This window comes from Canis lupus, chromosome 18 (assembly GCF_003254725.2).
Source record: "Canis lupus dingo isolate Sandy chromosome 18, ASM325472v2, whole genome shotgun sequence".
NCBI lineage: Eukaryota > Metazoa > Chordata > Mammalia > Carnivora > Canidae > Canis > Canis lupus.
In genome coordinates, this window is record NC_064260.1 from 31727575 (window position 1) to 31749634 (window position 22060).

General features: G+C 47.5%; 1 protein-coding gene and 1 long non-coding RNA gene across 4 annotated transcripts in view; one reads left to right on the forward strand and one right to left on the reverse strand.

Annotated features, from left to right (window-relative positions):
- The window catches only part of PRR5L (proline rich 5 like), a 142474-nt gene that overhangs the window by 94486 nt on the left and 25928 nt on the right, over window positions 1–22060 (reverse strand). The window lies entirely within an intron of this gene.
- On the forward strand, window positions 3474–5329 carry LOC118351325 (uncharacterized). The gene is made up of 2 exons (XR_004806571.2): window positions 3474–3761; window positions 4315–5329. It is a non-coding gene; the product is annotated as an uncharacterized LOC118351325 (long non-coding RNA).

Genomic DNA, 22060 nt, shown 5'->3' on the forward strand with positions numbered 1-22060 from the left:
TCTCTTTTCTATGAAGCGGCCCACGCCATGTAAAAATATCAACACTGAGTAACATTGTGTGTGCTCTTCTCCTGTCACTGTCATTTGTCAGCTTAATTCACAGTCCCGCCTGTAGGAACCTAAGAGGTTGGAAGAAAAGTTTTCCCTCCCCTTCCATAGGCAAAAGTGTTATTAAACAACTACCACTGCTGCATGATGGGCACATTTAGGGATAGTCCCTGTTGTCCCAGGTGGTGGGACACTGGGGAGGAGTGGACTGATCTTTTGTTTAGAAGAACATGGTGATGAGCCCTTAGGTACAGAAGGTTCTCTGGCTCAGACCAGACCGAGGAAGCAGAAATAAAGGGAGCGGAAAAGTGTTCTCCGTGATTAAGTAATAACAATCCTCTTTTCCCTTGCAACTTGGGCCATACACGCATCAGAGGGGCCCAGGGAGCCCCCAGGGGAAGGAGATGAAAGCAGTTGCCCCTCAGGGTGAGGGCCGGCACAGGCCCCAGCAACACAGAGCCTGACTAGGTCAAGGTCAGAGCCCTCCTAGATGCGTGGGCAGTTTCCTCGTAACATCATCTGGCGTTTACTACGCACCAGGCACCGTTCCGAGCTCCTTCCAAGCATCAGATCGTGTAACCCCCACAACGATCCCATTGGTACTATTCGTTATCTCCATTTCACAAGTGAGGACACCGAGGCACAGAGAAGTTAAGCGACTTGCTTAATGCCACCCAGCTGGTAGGAGGCCCAACCGGGACGGGAAGAGTTGTGCTTTTCACTACTTTACTAGTATTGCACGTGAGTGTGCTTGCTCTGTGATGTGATTCGGTTAGCCCAGAGGAATATGGGACGTAAGAGTGAGAGAGAACTAAATATACTCTCTTATACCCTCTTGCCCCTGGGGGCTCAGTGGCCTGAGAGCTGAAAGTCGCCCCAGCATCAGTGAGGAGGGAACCGGGGGTGGGGGATGGAGAAATGCAGAGGGCGGGAGGTCCGAGACGGTGCTGGTCTCCCTCCTTTGCTGAGTCCTCTATGGGGACGGGCAGGTCTCAGGGTATTATCATTTTTTTTCCAGTTATTGGAGGGAAGAGGGAGCCCAGTTCCATCTGGACCACTGCCCGAGGCCTTAGCCCTGGTAGGGGTCAGAAGATGAAGAGTTCTTTAGAAAAGTGACAAGCTAAACCTTCCCGTCCTTGCCATCAAGGCAGCCATGAAGAAGGGGGCACCCCCCCCGCCCGCCGTCCCCGCAGTCCCCAGGGAGGGGAAGGTGCGGAGAGCCGCGGGGTGGTGGTTATGCCTGCTTGCTCAGAGAGTGGGCATCACGGGATTCCGGAGAAAGAACAGAAGGCCCCTCACCTTCCTTCCCGTGAACAATTGACCAGAAGGAAGTGGGGACACTCAGTTCCTGGATTTCCCCGCAGGAAACCTGGACCCTTCTGGGGCCTCCCGCTTCCCCTCCCTCAGCGCCCTGGGTCAGTTCCAGGTGAGCTCTCTGCCTGTTTGGAAAACAGATGCCCGAAGGGGCCAAGTGCAAACTCAGCGTGTCTGTGTGTGTGTGTGCGCGTGCACATGCGTGTCTTTTAGCTGTAACTCAGATGCTTTTGGAAATAACAATTTTTGAAATCTCCAATTCATCAGACAGCGGCACAAAAGGATTTTCCTCCCCGGTGACCTTGCACCTCCTGTGTGCTGATCCTCTGCTGAGCCCTGAGAGAGGAGTCGGCCTCTTCAGGTGCTTGGGGGGCACTGAGTCCCTGAAGGGGCATACTTACTCCCCTGAACCCCTCTTATCAATAGGTATCACTTACGAGGCCCAGGACAGATTCCAGCTCTGAGACCTCGCTCCCAGCTGTGGCTGTGACACACACACGGGACACGACGCACGTGCGACACGAGGCAGCACGTCCGAGCATCAGCAGCCCAAATGGGCACCAGGACAGCGGTGGCGGAGATACCCAAGTGATCAGAAGAGCAAGCCCTGGGCGTGCAGAAAGATCCCAGGCTTTGAGCATCGTGTCACCTTGCACCCGTACCCTGCGTTGTGCTCTCCAGGTGCACACCCCGGCATCCTCCGTGCCTCACCTGGCACAACAGATACGACAAAAATCTTATAGTTGGGAAAAGGGAGACCCAGAGAAAGCTGTGCAGCCAGGCCACTCTCAGCTCAACGTGGTCAAAGAGGACCATGAGCTGAAGAGCTGGAAGGGTCAGGGGGGCAGGCCTGTCGCACACAGCTTCAGGGGGAAGCCGAAAGCATAATCGGCCGGTTGTCACAGTAACGACTAGTCATGACCATGACGACAAACCATGAGCGGTCACAGTCGCCCATGTGCCGAGCCAGGCACCCTGGAAAATCCAGCGTAGGGACTCACCTGGTTCTCATGGGAACTCTACGAAACAGGCGGTACTATTACTATTATTATTATGAACTTCCTTTTACGTAGGAAAAGTGGAGGCATCGAGAAGTTCAGGAACTTTCCCAAGGTGGCTGGGCTCTGAGGTGGCAAGGTCCGTGCAAGCCCAGGTCTGTCCACCCCAAAGCCCAGGCGCCGAACCCCCGCAGTGGCTGTGTCCCGAGTCCTGGGGAGGCCAGCGGGTTCGGGGGCCACAGAAGGGACGTCTAGCCTGCTGTCATCCCATACTCCTGGCGGCCGGACCGTCCTCTGCTTGGCAAGAGACGATGGGTCACAGTGGTCCCGGCAGCGCCCGGAGCTTGGGCTCACTTCTCACTTCTCCGGGCTAGCCACGCTCCCCCTGCCCGAACCCCCACGTCCTTCCCCTTCCCTGGTGCTGTCTCGGTGATCAGCTAGTTCGCCCCCACCGCCTTACAGCCCAGCACCCCCAAACTCAAAAGAGAGCCCTGCATGCGCACAGTGGGTACGAAGCACATGGGGACGGCCTCCGTCAGGTGTCACACACTCACGCCTCCGCTCTCATCATCTCAGACTGCGCCAGGTCTCCAGACACTGCTGATTTGTCTGGAGCTCGTGGTCACCTCAAACCTCTTTAAACCAAGTCAAAACTTTTCCAAAAGTCTACGGGCAAAGAACCATGACCTGCAGACTAATGTGGCCCACCGCCTGCTTTTATAAATAAAGTTTTATTGAAACACAGCCAGGCCTATTTGTTTACAGAGTGTCTCTAGATGCTTTTGCACCTGCAGGGACAGAGCCTGAAACGCTTGCCATTTGGCCCTTGACTGAAAATGTTTGCCCATCTCTGCCCCACGTACTTACACTCCAACCTTTCGCTTAAGACAACACCATGAACACCTCTTGGGTCACTGCATATGGATCTAACATTCGCTTTAAAAGCTCATATTTCACCAAACGAATGAACTACAGTTGATTCTACAACTTCACTATCTGTGATCTTGTGATAGAATAAGAAATATGTGTTTTGTCTTCCTCTCTGCTTCCTGGCACCAAGCTTCTAAAACCCTTGGAGTTTCCTGAGTCATGGGCTGGGAGGAGCATTTTTATTATTCATCACGGAGCCCTTTTCAACGATTCCTGAGTGTATGCTACTGAGGGCACCCTTGGTGGGCCCCTAGATAATTTCAAGATGGGGGGCTGGTGGCCTGAGGATCCAACCATGCGATTGGATTTCCAACCCTGCTCTGCTCCCATAGCCCTCCCAGAGTCCAGGGAGGGGAGGGGGGCTGGAAATTGAATGGGATCACCAAGGGCCAATGAGTTAATGCACCGTGCCTGTGTGATGGCACCTCCAGAAACACCCTACGTGGAGGAGTTCGGAGACTATCTGAGTCGGTAAGTGTGTCCATACGCTGAGAGGGCGGTACACCCCAACGTCCACAGGGATGGAAACCCCTGTATTCAGGATCCCTCCGGCCCTTGCCCCATATACCTCTCTGTCTGTCTGTTCATTTGTATCCTTTACAATATGGTTTACGATAAACCGGCAATAGCAAGTAAAGCGTTTCCCTGAACTCTTTGAGCCCTTATAGAAAATTATCAAAGCTGAGGAGGGTGTCATGGGAACCCCCAAGGTGTAGCCAGGTCAGACAGAGGTGTGAGTAACCTGAGAACCCACTACTTGTGGGGATTGGGGCCTTAACCTGTGGGGTCTGGGCTAACTGGGTAATTAGTGTCACCATCCCATTGACTTGGAGGACCCCCAGTGGGTGTCCAGAGGGCACTAGAGAATTGCTTGGTGTGCATAATCCACACGTTTGTCTGAAGCAAAACATGGGTAAAAATAGATCACGGCACTCGTACCATTGATGGGCCCCTCAGATTGCAGTCAGATTTCTGCCACTATGGACAATGCCATAATAAACCATCTGCCTTTTCAACCCTCCAGAAGAATCTGGATATGATAAAGAGATCACGGGGCTCAAGGATGAAGCTCCTACTCTGCCAGTAAGCCTCTTGGAGCAGCATGTGTAGGCAGCTGGCACGTCTGACCAGGCTCCTGGAGGAGGAACTTTTAGAAAAGAGAAACAGAACGTTTCTCCAAACAGAATGATGGCCCTGATAGAGTCACCTGGATGCTCTCTGAGCTCTCCGTTGTGCCCTGGAGCTTTCCTCTGAGCATCGGTTCTCGTCACCTGATGTACTCACCTCCTGCTGAGCCCTCCACCGCAACCCAGGTGTTGGGGTGGGGCGACCCCCCACTCCATCCAGGCGGGGTATTTGTGCCTTCGGAACCGGGCAGAAGGAGTTTGGCTCTGGGGAGACAGTGCCTTTGATCCTAGAGGTGGCAGGAATACACCTGGATCACTTGTTCCTAATCTTTCCATGGTTGTAGACGCCTGAAAGCTATAAATCTACCCCCACCTCTTCGCCCCAGGAAAACCTGTGGATTTTTCTGTATGACTTCAGCATAAACGCACAGCATGCACGGGGGTCCTGGAGACGCCGTCCGGGGCGTACAACCCTTAGCTCAACAACCCCAGCACCCCAGGTACACTGCAGCCACATTCCTCCCTGGGGCCTACCCACCCCTTGTCATCAACTTGACGCAGCAAATTTCTCTGTGATTCATTAACTCTTCCTTCCTTGCATCACTGACCTTGTGCCTGCTGTTCCAAAGGCTGGTCGTCACGTGCCTCCTTCTTCCTCTGGCCATCATCCTGTTGGGCAAGATAAACGCGCTTGCCAGCCCTCAGGCACCTCTTGCCCGGCACGAAATGCCCACTGACCAACCCCTGCTCCTCTCACCCTGACCCGCTCCCCTAGCCTCTGGAGCAAGGCTCGGTAGGAGAGAGCCCTTTCCCTCCAACCTTTTGCCATCTGGATCAGTCTTCCGGAACATTCCTGAAAGCTGTAAATCTTCCAAGTAAACTTGATTTTCCTTTCTGGCTCTCGCCTGTAAATTTGGTGGCTTTGTTGTTCCTAATTTTAACAAAGGAAGTTTGGCAAAAAAAAAAAAAAAAAAAAAAAACCACAACTACAAAAATGTCAAATTCAATGGCCAAGGAGGCGCTCCACTGGTATTTGTTTGTGCTGCCCCCTACTGGTTAAGAAAAGTAGCACCAAATAAACCTGGGCGGGTCCGTCCATTCTTGGTCAAAATGCTCACAGGTTTATCTTGAGTTTTAAACCGAGTCTTAGAAAGTAATGTGGGATCCCTGGGTGGCGCAGTGGTTTAGCGCCTGCCTTTGGCCCAGGGCGCGATCCTGGAGACTCGGGATCGAATCCCACGTCAGGCTCCCGGTGCATGGAGCCTGCTTCTCCCTCTGTCTGTGTCTCTGCCTCTCTCTCTCTGTGACTATCATAAAAAAAAAAAAAAAAAAAAAGTAATGTGATCCTTCCTTATTTACAAAGGCCGAGTCCCCTGGGGTCTATTTTAAGGCCTCATGATGTCCAGTCTCCGTCTTTGCCCGTAGGCCCAGGAATTCCCTTCCCAAGAATCTGCCCTGAAGACTTAGTAAGAAACGCAAGCAACAGATTATTACCTCCAAAGATGGCCAACTTGTCACTGGTGGAAAGAACCAGAAGGAAGTTAACGGTCCGACGACAGGTGACATGACACAGTCACAGGATGGACTATTACGTTTGCCTTTAAAATGATGCCAGTGAATAATCACTAATGGTACGAAGAAGTATTTATGGGAAATAATCAGGACACAAAACCACGAGCCCTGCACCACCTCGACTGACTGTGCCTAAGTAGTGCAATTAGGCTGTCTTAGACACTCCCATGTTTCCCAGTTTTCCTGTGAGCATGTGATATTTGCAAAATCAAGAAAAAAATCATAAATCGTATTTTCGCATGGCGGGAAGTACACCGGGAATCATCAAGCACGTTGAGAATCAAATGACCACGATTTGTATATCCTGACCCTGTGTCGCCGGCTGAGTGACTCAAACCCCACAGACCTGTTTCCTCGGTAAGTAGAGGTGGTGATAGTGCCTTCATCACAGACCTGCTGTGAGAGAGACTAGAAGGTGCACCGCAAAGCTGCCCAAACAATCCCTGTCCTCCATTCGTTCCCCCCGTATATTCACCTTTGCACCACCTGCTGCCTCTAGAAGCTCAAGCCCTCTTCCCTTTGTCTTTATCATTTTCCAAGTTTATCACCTTTTTAAAAAATGATATATAAATGGGACACCCAGGTGGCTCAGGGGTTGAGCGTCTGCCTTCAGCCCAAGTCATGATCCCCGGATCCCGGGATCGAGTCCCACATTAGACACCCCACATGGAGCCTGCTTCTCCCTCTGCCTGTGTCTCTGCCTCTCTCTGTGTCTCATGCATAAATAAATAAAACTCTTTTTAAAAAATGGCATATAAACTGCCAGGCTTAACCACTTTGGGGGGCTTTCACTTCTTTTCTGTGAGCCCACCCCCCCATACAAAATAAACCTTTATTCCCGTTCACCTGTCTTCTGTCAGTTTAATTCACAGTCCTCAGAATCTAAACCTAATAAGATAGAAGAAAACGTCTTCCTCCCCTACACTACCCACGTTTGCTGAACCCTTAGATGGGAGCAGGAATAATGCAGTTCCTCCAACCCGCCCTATGTGCTCAGTCGCAGTCCCTTCTTTTATTTTTTTTTAAAGATTTTATTTATTTATTCATGAGAGACACAGAGAGGGAGAGAGGCAGAGACACAGGCAGAGGGAGAAGCAGGCTCCATGCAGGGAGCCCGACGTGGGACTCGATCCCGGGTCTCCAGGGTCACGACCTGAGCCAAAGGCAGGCGCCAAACCGCTGGGCCACCCAGGGATGCCCTGATGTCCCTTCTTGTTGTCGTTTTTGGCTGTGCAGACCAACCACCACCTTGCATGTGTTAAAAGGTCAAGTGAAGCATACTAAAAACATTAAATTTATTTTGAGCAAAATCAACTCAAACCTCAAACCAAGCAGCATCTAATCCAGGAGGAAGATAAGGGTTCCATGGAGCTCTATGAAATGAAAACTTGTATAAAGGAATGTGGAAAACAAATAATTCATCAGAAGAAAAGAGAAATAAAGAGAGAAAGAGAGAGGGGGAGGGAGGGAGGAAAGAACCCGTAGTTGGGAATCTGTAAGGGAATAGCAGGTATGAAATGCTCTATCAGAGGGAAGTGGGAAGAAGGAAATTACAGTAGGGGGGAAAGAAGTGGCTGGGCTCCTGCGAGGTTGCTTTCCTTCTGGGATGGCAGGGGCCTCCGGGGCAGAGCCTTGGTGCAGACCAGGAGATCCCTGACTGACCCGTTCAGGATCTCATTTCTGGGAAATCTGAAACTGTAATGGAGCCAAGTATCGGTTTGTTGAAGGAGGGGAGAGGGTGGCATGAGGAACTCCAATTTGGGAAACGGGCTTCAGTATTGCAGAGGTGGATCATGGAACTCTTATAGTCAACCTCTGGGGACCAAGAAATTCTCAAAATACCCAGCTGGAGGGCCATTTGGGGGTCAAGACTTGAGTTCCTACAGACTTTTCACATGAAGGTGGGGGTATCAGCAATATAATATTTTAGCCAGTCTCGGAGCTTGAGCAACAAACACTCCCTGGTGACCACCGAGAGCCCCTTCTTACCCCCCATTACACCCATCAACATGTGGCTGATTTCACCAGTGAAAACCCATTTCTGACACTTAGCCGGCGAATTGGCCAACCATTTGGGCCAATTTATGACATAAATTGGGCCAATCTCAGACGTAAAGAGAGCTAAAGCACTTAAAGCGGGCCCCTTCTGGAATTAGTTTTCCGACATGATGCTAGCCGACCGGTCCGGAGCATGGACACCTGATCGGCGCGGTAGCTGCCCCAAGTGTCACTTTAGATAATAGACATAAGTATCACGCTGCCCGTGCCGACACGATGCAGATGAATGACAGACACAGCACCTGCGACATCCCCGGTCCCTGACGTGCATCAGCATCCGTGATTATCAAGCCCGGTGCAAAAATTCAACGTAACGCCAAATTCTGAATTTTGCATTTCATACCTGCTATTCCCGTAGATTCCCAACTACGGGTTCTTTCCTCCCTCCCTCCCTCTCTCTCTCTTTCTCTCTTTATTTCTCTTTTCTTCCGATGAATTATTTTTTTTCCCCACATTCCTTTCTAAAGTGCGGCCGTGCTTGATGGGGAGGTACAGTGAGGGTCTCCGGTCAGAAGACTGAACAAGTCAGTGCCGAACCCAAGGTTCCCGGGGCAGAGAGGTGAGTCCCCCACCCCCACGCTCACCCCTTCCAGGTCTCACTGCACCTCAGGAATCCCATAAAGAGGCCTCCTTTGGCATTCTGAGAGCTCCCCATTCAGGGTGGTTTTATCAGAGAAATTAAACCAGAAAGCTCTCAGCTCAGATAACAGGATTAATGAACATTCTTTTCATTCTGCAAACCACTCATCTGGGTGGAGTGCACTCAGGTCTTACTGAGGTAGAGGACTGGGGCGGTGTTGGAGCTGCCCAAGGCTGGCGGGCGGGGGGGCGGGGAGGGTTGGCTCTGCCACACGCTAGGCTTTTCTAGGAGTGGTGTGGGCCTTCGTCCTCCTGGGCCAGTTTTGTCCTCCTGTCCACCCCCCTCCCCGGTCTCCAGCGTCATATTTCCAGGCTGATGTCCATAGGCTGAGCACGGCCCACACAGGAACAACCCCAGTAATAGGAGCGGGAGCTAACGTTTATGGCACCTCCGGGGTGGTCGGCCTCACGCAACGGGGTCTCAGGGCTCACCACCCGCCCAGCTTGCCTCCCCAGGGCTCCCGGGCAATGCCGTGCCCCGAAGGCCCCACCAGAGACGGGCACGTGGGCTCGCCTCACAGGGCACGTTGCACGGCGGGACTTAGACAATCTTCCACTCGCCACACCCACCCCCGCACCCAAATTTCTTTCCTCTTCCAGCCGTCTCTTTCTTTCTCCTCTTTCTCTCCCCCACCCTCAGCCTCTAGAGGCCCTTGATTCTCCAGAACCCCTAAGCACGGGGCTCACCTTGCAAAGCCCCCTGGCACCTCAGCTGCAAAGCCACCCAGTCCCCAGGCCCAGTGACTCGGCCTCAAGCTCTTTCCTCGTGGGGAGGGGTTCTCTCGGCTCATCCCAACCACGGGAGGTGATATAATCCTCGCCACGTTCTAGAAAAGTAGGAAGTCAGGACTGTTATCACCCCATTGACACAGCCAGTAACAGGCTCCAGGTGGGCTTGTCCGTATCAGTTGTCCAGGGCCGCGAGCCTTCTGAAGGCTCCCTGTTCCCTGTGACCCCCTGCCCAGGTGGCCCCGACACGCCCGCGGTAAACCCGCGCTCTTCACCCTCTAGGGGCCCTGCTCTGGAGTCTCATGAGCACCCTGACTGTGCCACAGGGCTCACCCGTCTCTGCATCTGCGGCACCCACACGCAGAACAGCTTCAGAGATGCTCGTCCCTGGTGGGTCTCGGGACAGCCGTCACCTGACCGGCCGTACATCCCCCCCAAACCCCCCACCTTAGAGCGCTTGAAGAGGGCTGCATTTTCAGAGGCTGACAGGCAGGTAACCTAACCCAGGTAATCCCTCCCCAGCCCAGGGGGCCTCGGGCAGGCCGGGGGCCATGGCGGGACACTAGCGGAAGGGCCCAGGCATCTGCTCAGACCCGCTCCCCAGCCCAGGGGGGCTCGGACAGACCGGGGGCCATGCGGGACAGTAGCAGGAGGGCCAAGGCACCGCTTAGACCCCGGGGGGCTCGGGCAGGCCAGGGGCCATAGGGGACACTAGCGGGAGGGCCAAGGTGCCTGCCGAGGGGACCTAACGGGACTAAGATGGATTACTCTGGTTTACAGGCTAACGTTTCAAGTGACAGTTGGATGGAGGCTTAATAAAATCAATTAATTCTCTTTTCCAAGAGGGACAGAAGCAGAGCCACCCAGGACAGCTGGCTCCGAGATGGCCCCAAGGACCCTCGGTGCTCACCTGGCCTCCTTCAGGGCCCTGCTGCCTCTGGCATGGGCCACTATTCCTACAGGACAGCTGTGGGTGTGGGTGTGGGTTTCTGCTGCATCCGCCTTGGGCAGCACGAGGAACAGGGACAGGTCCCCTCTTCCTTTCCTCTCCCTTCAGCACAGGGTGACAAATGCCAGTGCTCCAGGGAGCGGTAGCCATGGAGGGCTGAAGACCCGGCCTGGGCCCTTCACCTCCTCATCTACAAAGTGGGGGCAGCTCCTCTTCCCAAGGTGACTGAGGCACAGACCCACCGCGGGCCGTGTAGACACATGCACTTTGCATGCTCAGCGGTATCCGCCGCGGACTGCTGAGACACGTGAGTACGGCCGCAGGTGTCTGGGTGACGGGGACGAGGACGCTGTGCCCGTTTAGAAGGAACGGACTCCACAAACCTGGCGACCCGGGCCCGTGGGCATACGGACCCACAGTTGCAGAAAGCTCCCAGTTATTCAAAAGAAGGCAAAAATCCAGAGTTTTGCATGACACCCTCTAATTCGTAAATATTGACAACAGGTTTAGAAAGCATTATTAACCACTAGGCTGCATGAAACGAAGGGAATCGGGGGCCTGACCCAGCTGGAGGCTTCCAGACCACAGCCCCTGTCACCCACATCCCGTCGAGGCAGGATAGGTGAGAGCAAAGCTATGAGAGGGACCCCGAGATACAAAGGGGATGTTTTTATTGTGTGCAAAGTAGGATTTGATCATCGAAAGGGAAGAGAGGGGACGGGCGGGCAGCTGAGACTCCGAAGGGGAATGGCAGCTTACAGTGCCCTCCCAGTGCTGTCTATCTCATAGCTGTTGTAATCAAGAAATGAAGTGAATGTGAAAGGCCTAGCTCGTAGTAATTAATCAATAAATATTACCTTGAGCATAAGTAATACTCATTTAAACACACGTCAGCCCTTACCGCTCAACAACGCAAAGGAAATTTGTGAAGTACTTACTGCGTGCAAGCTTTTATTTTTTAAAGTTTATGTTTTAATATATATTTTTTTAGTAATCTCCACACCAATGTGGGGCTTGAACTCATGACCTGGAGATTAAGAGACGCATGCTCTTCTCATTGAGCCGGCCAGGCACCCCAATATTTGCAAGTTTTGTTTGGTTTTGGTTTGGTTTTTATAAGTAGGCTCCATGCCCAACACAGGGCTTGAACTTAACGCCCTGAGATCAAGACCTGAGTTGAAATCAAGAGTCGGACGCTCAACCAACTGAGCCACCCAGGCGCCCCTACATTTCTTAAGTTTTTTAGTAAGACTCCATGAGAGATATTAGGACTTGGAAGACGGGCCCCATGCTTTATTCTCTCCTAAATCCCCAACACTGAATGTGAGGTAGGAGGTCAATGAGAGTTCATTGAGTAAGGGGCTCCCGTTCTCAAGGAATCTAGAATGAGGGATGGGGGCAGCAGACGAGACCTAAACGCGTAAAAAATTAACAACGAAAAATTTACACTGTTCAAGCCATCAAAAGAAGAGGAGTCTGGAGTAGAAGAGTGTGGGCATTTGAACAATTTAAGTACATACTCGTTGCTGGAAGAGCTCAGCTTCAAAAGAAATCATCTCAGATTCAAGCAGGAAGGGGCAAGCCTCACAGTGACAAAGGTGTGGCTTGGATATGAAACAAAAAGCATTCCAAGAGGGCTGAGTAAACAGAGACAGGGTGACAAAGTACTAGGTGTGTTTCACTGTGAGCAAAGGAATTTGATGGGGACAGAATGTTCAGAAGAGCTGGGAGGTGGAGGAAATCTGGAAAACTGAGTTGAAAAGGCTTTCAATGCTAAACTGAGGTAGAGATTATGGAATATCTTCCCCTCCTTCCTTTTTTAATAGAACATTTACATGTATTGGCCCAGAACACACTCTACTCCGTAGCCTCACTGGTAGCTGGATGCAACCGCGCGACTAAGTTCTGCTTTAGTTCAAACCTAAGGGAAAGTCCTACACGCAAATTCTGGAAGGTGGACACAATGGCTGGAGCTTTAGCAGTCATCTTAGATCATGAGGCAGATTGCTAAGGTGGATGGAAGAGGAAGAAAGGAGCCAAGGTCCCCGATGACTCTAGCAGTTTCAGACATAATGGTCACAGAAGAGAGGAATAAACTGTACTGTCTGAGCCACTGTTTTTTGGTGTCTATTCTAACATGTAGGCAAACCTAATTCTAACTGGCCCACAAGCTAAAGACTTCACACTTTATCCTGGGATAGAAGGCAAACATTGAAAGTTTATGAACTGGCAAATAACAAGATGAATGTGTACATATATATTACATTGTCCATATATTTATTCATATTTATATATTCATATACATAAATACACACACACTCATACGTATATATAGGAATTGTCTCATGCACTTACGGAGGTTGAGAAATCTCAGTATCTATAATCTACAAGCTAGAGACCCAGGAGAGCCAATGGTACAGTTACAGTGTGGGTCCAGAATAAAAAAAGACTGGGAGCCTGCGTGGCTCAGTCGGTTAAATGTCCGACTCTTGATTTCGGCACATGTCATGATCTCAGGGTTGTGAGATCCAGCCCCGGGTCAGGCTCTGCCACTGGGTGGGGAGCCTGCTTAAGATTCTCTCTCTCCCTCTCCCTATGCTTCTCCCCCACCACGTTTCTCATGCATGAGAGCTCTCTCTCTTTCAAAAGAAAAAAAAAAAGAGGAAACCAATGTCCTAGCTTGATGACAGTCAGGTCGAGACAATGAATTCTCTCTTATTCGGCTCTTTATGGATATGCAGGCCTTTGACTAATTGGACGAGGCCCTGCCCACATTTGGAAGAGCAATCTGCTTTACTCAGTCTACCAATTCATATGTTAATCTCATCCGAAAAACACCCAGACACACACAAACACACAGTATTCGACCAAATGTCTGGGACCTCAGTGGCCCAGTCAAGCTGATGCGTAACATTAACCATCACAAATGAATATGTGCTAAAAACTAGAGGGAAAGTCATCCTAAGAACTGGGATAAAAAAAAATCAGAAGTACACGTCCTTCTTCATTGGCCTAACTAAAATCAACAGGTTTGGTGGCTCAGGCTGGACCAGAGAAAATCAAATAATCTAGTGTTCTATTTAAAAAGAAGGGCGGGGACCCCTGGTTGGCTCGGGCGGTTTAGCACCTGCCTTTGGCCCAGGGCGCGATCCTGGAGCCCCGGGATCTAGTCCCACGTCGGGATCCCTGCATGGAGCCTGCTTCTCCCTCTGCCTGTGTCTCTGCCTCTTTCTCTCTATGTCTCTGATGAATACATAAAATCTTAAAAAAATAAAAATAAAAAGAAGGGCTCCTGATTTAACCACCTGATATCAGACCCTCACTCCATCAATTACCAGCTCTGTAGCCCCAGGCAAGTCCCTGAACACCTCTGTGCCTCGCTTTCTTCATCTGTAACACAGTAGGGATAACAGCTTATGTGCTAGGGTGGCTCTAAGAATTCAGTCAGGTAAGTCACTTGTTCATTCACAGCTGTGTGTTTTATTATACCTGGTACGTGCCTCACACGGCACTGGGCATACAGAGAGGGACAAGACCATTGAGAAGAAGCTAGTGAGTAAGATTGTAAGCAAATGATGAAATGAGATCACTTTGTGGGGCATAGTGTACACTACTAGCGACATGCAAGAGGGTTTTACACAGGAAGCCCATATTTGTAATAGCCAAATACCAGTAACATATCTTAGAGAAATACTTGTTTTTTTGGTTTTTTTGTTTGTTTGTTTGTTTGTTTTATGGATGATGGCATGTCTTCATTCAACAAACACTCTTTGAAAACCTACCGGGCACCATGGTTGCCAATGAGGGGATACAGTGGAGAGCAAAACAGAAGAATCCCTGACCTGCCCAAGCTGACGTTATTCATTTTGTTTGCAATTAATTTAGTTGTCCTTTCTAAGTAAATTTAAGTTCGGAAAATAGGATCTATCTTATTAAGTAAACAATGCCTTGTTGGTACGCAGATACAGCAAAAAATGGTGACAATGGTACATGATGAGCCAGGCCTGGGATGCGCTGGGCCCAATGTAGGTCAGTTAGCGCCCGTTGGAAGGAGTTTCCAGACCGGTGCTCACACAGAGAAGCGCATGGCCACATCCCCAAACCCCAGCTTCCTGCTCATCCTCCGTCTATATCCCAAGTCTTCTCTTTATTTCTTTGACTATGTTTTGGGGTGTGTATGCAAGAGTAAATCAGAGTATTTCCACTTCGAAATCATAAGAAAACCTACTAATTGGATTAACTGTGGCAAAACTTTGTAGAGCAAGCAAACTTCGACTAAGAAAATATTTATTAAGAAAAGTGATTTTCATCTTTGCTTATTATATAGTTTGGCTAACTATAAGTTGTACCACAAAGAACCTGTTTTTCTGAATCTATTAATATCTTATAATTATCCCGTCAAAGCTCCCACTTAAGCAGACCATACCGTATCTACATTCTAAATAAATACCATGTACTTGAGAATAATTTGTCCCTCAAGTAGGTGAACAGAGCCTCACTTCCCCCATTAAGTGAACAACATAAATATGTGACAGCATGTTGCTGCCCTCCCCCGAGCCTTCTGCACACCAGTCCCGTTCCCACACTCAGTAATTCCAATTACCCTCAGGGAGATGGCAGGTAATGAACTGTTCAGTAATTTTTATTTCCAAAAACTTTATTCATCTCACATCACCCCCTCCCCCAACATACACATACACCCTGCCACCCAAGCAGAGGATAAATATATTTATGGAAAGATCAACCCAAAACCTCAAAACCTAGATGGTAACTACAATGACCAAATGGGGTGGAGGTACAGAGCAAGTGACCAAAGAAAATACTATTAAGCCTTTCAAAACTGACACCTAAAAAAATAATAATAATCAGAGCTCAGGGGAACTACAAAACTTCTCCTTAGTCACCTCACTTCCATCGACAGTCCTGGATAAAGTGCATTCATTTTTCATTCATTCATTCACATGCTCACTCAGTACAAGTGTACTTAGCTCCTCTGCCTCAGTAGGTACTGGCTTAACACTGGTGTACAGAGGCCAGTAGAAAGGAGCTTCGACGTGGATGGAACTGGAGGGTATGATGCTGAGTGAAATAAGTCAATCGGAGAAGGACAAACATTATATGGTCTCATTCATTTGGGGAATATAAGAAATAGTGAAAGGGAATAAAGGGGAAAGGAGAAAAAAATGAGTGGGAAATATCAGAGAGGGAGACAGAACATGAGAGACCCCTAACTCTGGGAAACGAACTAGGGGTAGTGGAAAGAGAGGTGGGCGGGGGTTTGGGGTGACTGGGTGACGGGCACTGAGGGGGGCACTTGATGGGATGAGCACTGTGTGTTATTCTGTATGTTGGCAAATTGAACACCAATGAAAAATTTACAAAAAAAAAAAAAAGAAAGAAAGGAGCTTACAGCCTAGTGTGTGAGAAAGACAGCGATCCTACTGTCACACAAATATAAAATTACAAGCCGTGAGAAGCACCATATAGGAAGGGTAAGTGTAAGACAAACCAGGAATTTGCCCTAAGCGGAGGAGTGGGGATGAACCCAGAGCGGAAGGACTGGCTGGTTAACAAGGCAAAGAGTGAGGGGCAGGTGCTCCGAGCAGAAGGACACAGGAAGGGAAGCCCTGCTGATGTGCGAGAGCGGCTAAAGGCAGTAAATACTGGCTGCAGCTCCTCACCGGAAGAGAGTAAGGTACAGGTGGAGTCAGGGACCGGAGGCAGCAGCTTTGGGGAAGCCAGGCAAGGAGGTTGGCCTTTGTTCTGAGACCAGGGGAAAGGCACCGAAAGAGCGTTAAGCGGAGAGGGTACACATCACATGCACATTTTGAAGACAAGATACAAATAACCGTGTAAAAAACTAAGTCAGCTAATGGCCCCTCCAGTTCTAGTCGCCCCTTCCTCTAGTGTGACCATTTGAGAGAAAGACTACATCTCCAGGCTCCTTGGAAATGCAACTGGGTATGTGCATGTGACTGCATTATGGCCAATGGCATGTAAGCAGAATCGTCAGGTGGGAGGGGCTTCTAAGACCCTTTTAGGAGGCGAATGCATGTGCTCTTTGGCCTCCTCTTCCCTTCCTCCATCCTGCAGCTTGGAGACCAGATGCTGCCATCCTGGACTATGAGGAAGAAGCCACGCAGGGAAGAGAAACAAGATAAAAGATGCAGGGATCCTGACATTGTGGAGAGCTTACCAGCCCCAGGCTGCTCCTTCAGCTTTTTAACTTATTGAGGTAGAACTCACATACAGTTTTTATACAACCCTCCTACCCCTGAATCCATTTGAAGCATATAATTTGGCATTTCTGACAATTGTGTACATCCATGTAATGAACAAGATAGAAAACATTTCTATCATCCCTAAAATATTTTTTTTTTGTATTTTTAAGTAATCTCTACACCCAACACGGGGCTCGAACCTACAACCCCGAGGTCAAGAATCTCCCGCTCTACCGAGCCAGCCAGGCACAGCCCCCGCCCCCTGCAAAAAAAAAATTTTTTTTCATGCCCCTTTGTAATTCACCCCTCCCTCTACTCCCAGCTGGAGACAACCACTGATCTGCCTTCTGCCACTATAGACTAGTTTTCATCTTCTAGAACTTTATGTAATGGAATCATATAGCGTATACTCTTTGTGTGTCTGACTTCCTTCGTTCAGCATGATTATTTTGAGATTTATCCATGTTGTATCAATAGTCCCTTCCTCTTTACTGCTGAGTCGTATTCTAGCAAATGAATGTAATAGGTTGTTTAATCAGTTCACCACCTGATAGACATTTGGGTTGTTTACTGTTTGGGGCTATTGCAAACAGAGCTGCTATGAACACCTATGTATAAAATCTTTGTGTAGACATATGATTCGTTTCTCTGGGTAAATACCTAGAAGTGGAATGGCTGCATCCTATGGTAGAGGTCGGTTTAACAATATGAGAAACAGCCCGTTTTTCAAAGTGGGTATAGCATTTTACGTTCTCATTAGCAGTGAATGGGGAGGCTGGTTGCTCTACATCCTTGCCACTACTTGATATTGCCAGGCGCTAAAATTTTAGTTATTCTAATGGGTGTGCAGTAGGCTACCTAGATTTTTATATGAGAATGAAAATTACCATCTTAGTTGTGTTTAAGCCATGTTATTTTGGATTTTCTGTTACTCCCAGCCAAAGCTACGGCTATGGAATGCAGAAAGCAAGAATGGAAGGAGTAAGACCAGTTAGGAGACTCCTGTGGTTTAAATAAGATGGGAATGGTGGATCCAAGTAGGGGAAGGGAGTGGGGATGAAGAGAAATGTATGATTGACAAGGTAATTAGAAGAAAGTGGATTTAGGATTGGAAAATTAGGTATGGATTAGATACAGAGGGTTAAGAAAATCACTTGGGTCTCAGATCCAGGTTCGTTTAATGCCAGAGGATATTCCCACCCACCTCTCTCTTTGTCCTCTAGATGTCAAAGTCATATGGAGGAGAACCAGCAACTGCTCCAGCTTCCACTCTGGCCAATCTCTGGTTTTGGCTGGTTGAGTCGTTTGTGTCTTTGTTTTGGTGCAGAGGAGAATGTTTTGGACAGGAGGGAGGAGGATATAAAAATGCTGATGTTGGCATTCATGAAAATCGTCAGTAATATCATTACTGTTTTTGTTAATACTTATAAAACTATTATTATTAATATTGATTCCTGCATGTATTTCCTCTTTTAAGTCCAATTCCACAGTGGCAAGAAATCAAAGAACTTAAATAAGTATAATCCCTTAGTTTAGTTTCTGAGGCCAGAAACTAAACTAAGAGCTTTGGGTGGATCATTTTTATTTCATTCTTATAATAATCCTGTGTTTTTCTGTACTTTACAGATAAGGGAAACTAAGACTCAGAGAGATTAAGTAACTTGCCCAAGGTCACACAGCTTGTAAGAAGTGATGCTTCCTGTGTTTTGGAACCGTCACTTCCAAAGCAGAAGGATTATAAAGAAGGGTCTGTTGGGATTAAGATGGGTGGAGAGAGCATAAGCGATTAAATAAGAATAACCAAATGATGATTAGTGAAATGGGGCAAAGGGGCTGGGGGTTTACAGGTCTCTCCTAATTTTTCATCTTGTGATATTTCAAATAAGTAAAAGTAAAATATGATCTGTATAAGCCCTGAATGAACTGTCTTTATTCAATAACATTAAACTTTTTGGCTTCTTAAAAAATAAATAAATAAATAAAATAAAATAAGACAGCACACATCATTGCTGATAGTGTAAATTAATACAAATGTTTTGGAAAGCAATTTGGAATTCACATCAAAAGTACTAAAGATGTTTACCTCTTAGAGCCTCAGCATTTTTGCAAACTTCAACAATGGACTCATGGGCATGCATCCTAAGGAAATAATCTCAGATATGTGTAAAGATCACAAAGAGGAATGTTTGTTCCAGCAGGGGTTATAGTGTCAGAACAAGGAAAACAGTCATAATGACCATCAATAACAAAACAAGTTAAAAAAAAAACAAGTTAAAAAAATAAAAATAATAAATTAAAAATGAACCAAAGAACTCATGGCAAAGGAATGTGTTGGTGTATTATGCCTTCTTGAAAAATGGTGCTGCTGGAGAATACTTACCGACATAAAAAATGTTCACAACAGATTTAAAAAAAAAAAGTAATGAAACAAATGGTCCCCTATAATCAGATTTTTCCTTGACTTAGAAAGAAAAGATATATCTCAAAAGTCAACAATGATATTTTATAAGTAGTGGGAATGCGAATGACTTATTTTCTGCTTCTCTGTATTTTCTAAAATTCTAACAAGAAATATGTATTTGTTTTCAGGTAAATCAAGAAAAGAATATGTTAAAAAGACTTCTAATGTTAAATAACCATGTTTTATAGATTCATAAATCAGTGTATTTTTCTTAGAAGTTTTGAAATTATAACATAGCTGAAGTAGAGCACACTAATTTCAAGTGGTCAACTTGATGATTTTTTTTTTCACACATATGTACACACCCATATAACCATTACCCGGATCAGGATAGAGAACATTTCTGGCACCCCATGAGGTTCCCTCATGCACCCTTCTAGTCTGTCACCAACCCCCCCTTCGAAGTAACCATTGTTTTAACTTTTATAAACATTGACAAGTTTGTACTGTTCTCTTTTTTTTACTTATTTTATTTAAATTCGGTTAGTTATCATTACCCTCCGAGGTAGAGTTCAGTGATTCATCTGTTGCATAAACACCCAGTGCTCACCACATCACGTGCCTCCTTAATGCCCATCACCCAGCTTATATGCTCATATTTAACATCATGTAAATGAAATTATGCAGTAGGTAGTCTTTTGTGTCTGGCTTCTGTAACGCAACACAATTTTTGTGTCTCGTCTACATTCTTAGGTGCTCCAGGGGTCCAGTCTTTCCTACTAACGCGACAAAATTCCATTATATAAATATGCCATAATTTTTGTATTTATTATCTTGTTTCTGGGGCATTGGGGCTGTTATTGACCAATAAGGAATAATTCTTTTATAGAATTTGTTGTTGGAGTCTTTTTCTAGGCATATATAGTCATTTCTCTTGGGTATATACCTAGGAGTGAAATACCTGGCTTTTTATAACTTTTAAGTTCTTTAAGTGGCTAACCAGTGAAATAACTGCCAAGCAGTTTCCCATTTACCATTGTACCATTTAACATCCCACCAGCAACGGTACAAGGACCTTCAGGTGCTCCGTATCTCTGCCACCCTGTGGTATTATCAGCTTATTAAATTTTAACCCAAATATTTTTTGGTAGACATTCTCCAAGTGCGAAGCAGATTTATAGCTGATGATGCTGGACTACCTGGGACTGTTTTAAGTGCCCGTGATAGAAAGCCAGGGCAAACTGGGTCAGCAAAAACCTACTGGTTCGTGTCCCTGGGAAGGCTAAGGAGTAGGTTATTGCTTCCCAACGTTTTCATGCCAAGGTATAGCTAGACAATGACAATACGTATAGAGCACCTAGGGGTAAAATAATTTGAATTGACTCTGGTCGCAGCTCACCTCATCCAAGCTGGCCACCCAAGAAGCTGAAGAGACCAGCTTCTCAGGACACCTAGAACCCTGCTGCCCTTGGTGCCCTGGTTGAGAAGCTCTGAGGTAGGTCGCATGTAGCTCAATAAAGAATGGCTGTGGGAACAAGGCCAAGAGATTAAACTCACTCCCTCCAGGGCCATCTGTCATCTCTGTTTATCTCTTTATTTTGGTCTAACTCTTTCTCCAGAGGCTGGGGATAGTGGCCACCCAGATTCCTCAGCTTCGACTTGCTATTCAAGAGAATGAGAGGTGCATTGGTTCCTAGGGCCGCTGGGACTAAGTGCTGCAAACTACATCACTTCAAAGGACAGAAGTTTCATTTTTCGCAGTTCTGGAGGCTAGAAGACTAAAATAAAGGTGCCACAAGGACATGCTCTCTCTGAAAGCTCAGAAAGATTTTTAGCTTCCAGAACTGTGAGGAAATCCATTCCTATTATTTAAGCCACACACAGTCTGTCCCATGTCTTTCTCTTAGGTTCTGGTACTACCAGCAATCCTTGCTGTTTCTCAGCTTGTAGATGCCACTTGGCTATAATAGCTCTGCAGCCTTTGCTCCCATCCTCACCTGGTGTTCTCCTCATGTGCCATTTCTGCTCTTCTTGAGGACCCCAGTCATATTGGATTAGGACCCACCCTTGCCAAGTAGGACTTCATATTAATTTGATTTTATCTGCCAAGCCCCTATTTCCAAATAGAGTCTCATTCACAAGTAGCTGGGATTAAGACTTCAACATATCTTTTTTTAAAAGATTTTTGTCTACTTATTTGAGAGACAGTGGGAGAAGGAGCAGGGGAGAGGGACAAGCAGACTCCACGCTGACCATGGCACCCGATGTGGGGCTCCATCTCCAGACCAAGCTCAACATACCTTTTGAGGGGCATACAATTCAACCCATGGCAGGAAAGCTGTTCTCCCTCTCCAATTCTTAACATTCAGGTAAATCCCAACCCAGGCCATGTTTTCAGTCCTTCGACTTATCACCATGTCCCAAGGATACAACCACGTGGTTACCCCTGTGATGAGGCCAGAGTAGTAGTGGTAGTAGGCAATGATTTGACAGCTTAATACCCAAAGGTCACTTGGAGTAGAGAAGGAATTCCCCCAAAGAACCCAGAAGTAAGGGTATGACCCAAGTGTGCCAGGCAGATGAAACAAATAGCCACCACAGTTCACTCTCAGCCGTTAGGTCAAATCATTCCATTTCCTAGGGTTATATGTATTACCAATTCATTTTGAGAGGTTCACCAAGCATTTATGCCGAGTATATTGGTGTGGGCATTTTACTGAGATACTTTTTAAAAATGGGTACTTGAATTACTGGTAACACCTGCCTTAAAACTTTTCTAAGGTGAAACTCTTAGGCAGGTCAAAGATTTCCTGACTGCTGAGAGAATCTCATGGATAAAATGGTTGCCTTACTTTCAGAGGCAATGTCAGTGTAGTAGGTCATTGCAAAGAACGTTTTTGGAACAATTATAAAGTGCAGATATGTTCCAAACCATTAAGAAAGTTATTCTGAGGAATAGTCTAGGAGGTTTTGAACTGCTATGGGCTGAACTGTGTCCCCCAACACTCGTGTGCTGAGGTCCTAACCCCTATTGCCTCAGCATGTGACTAAATTGGGAGATAGAGCCTTCAAAA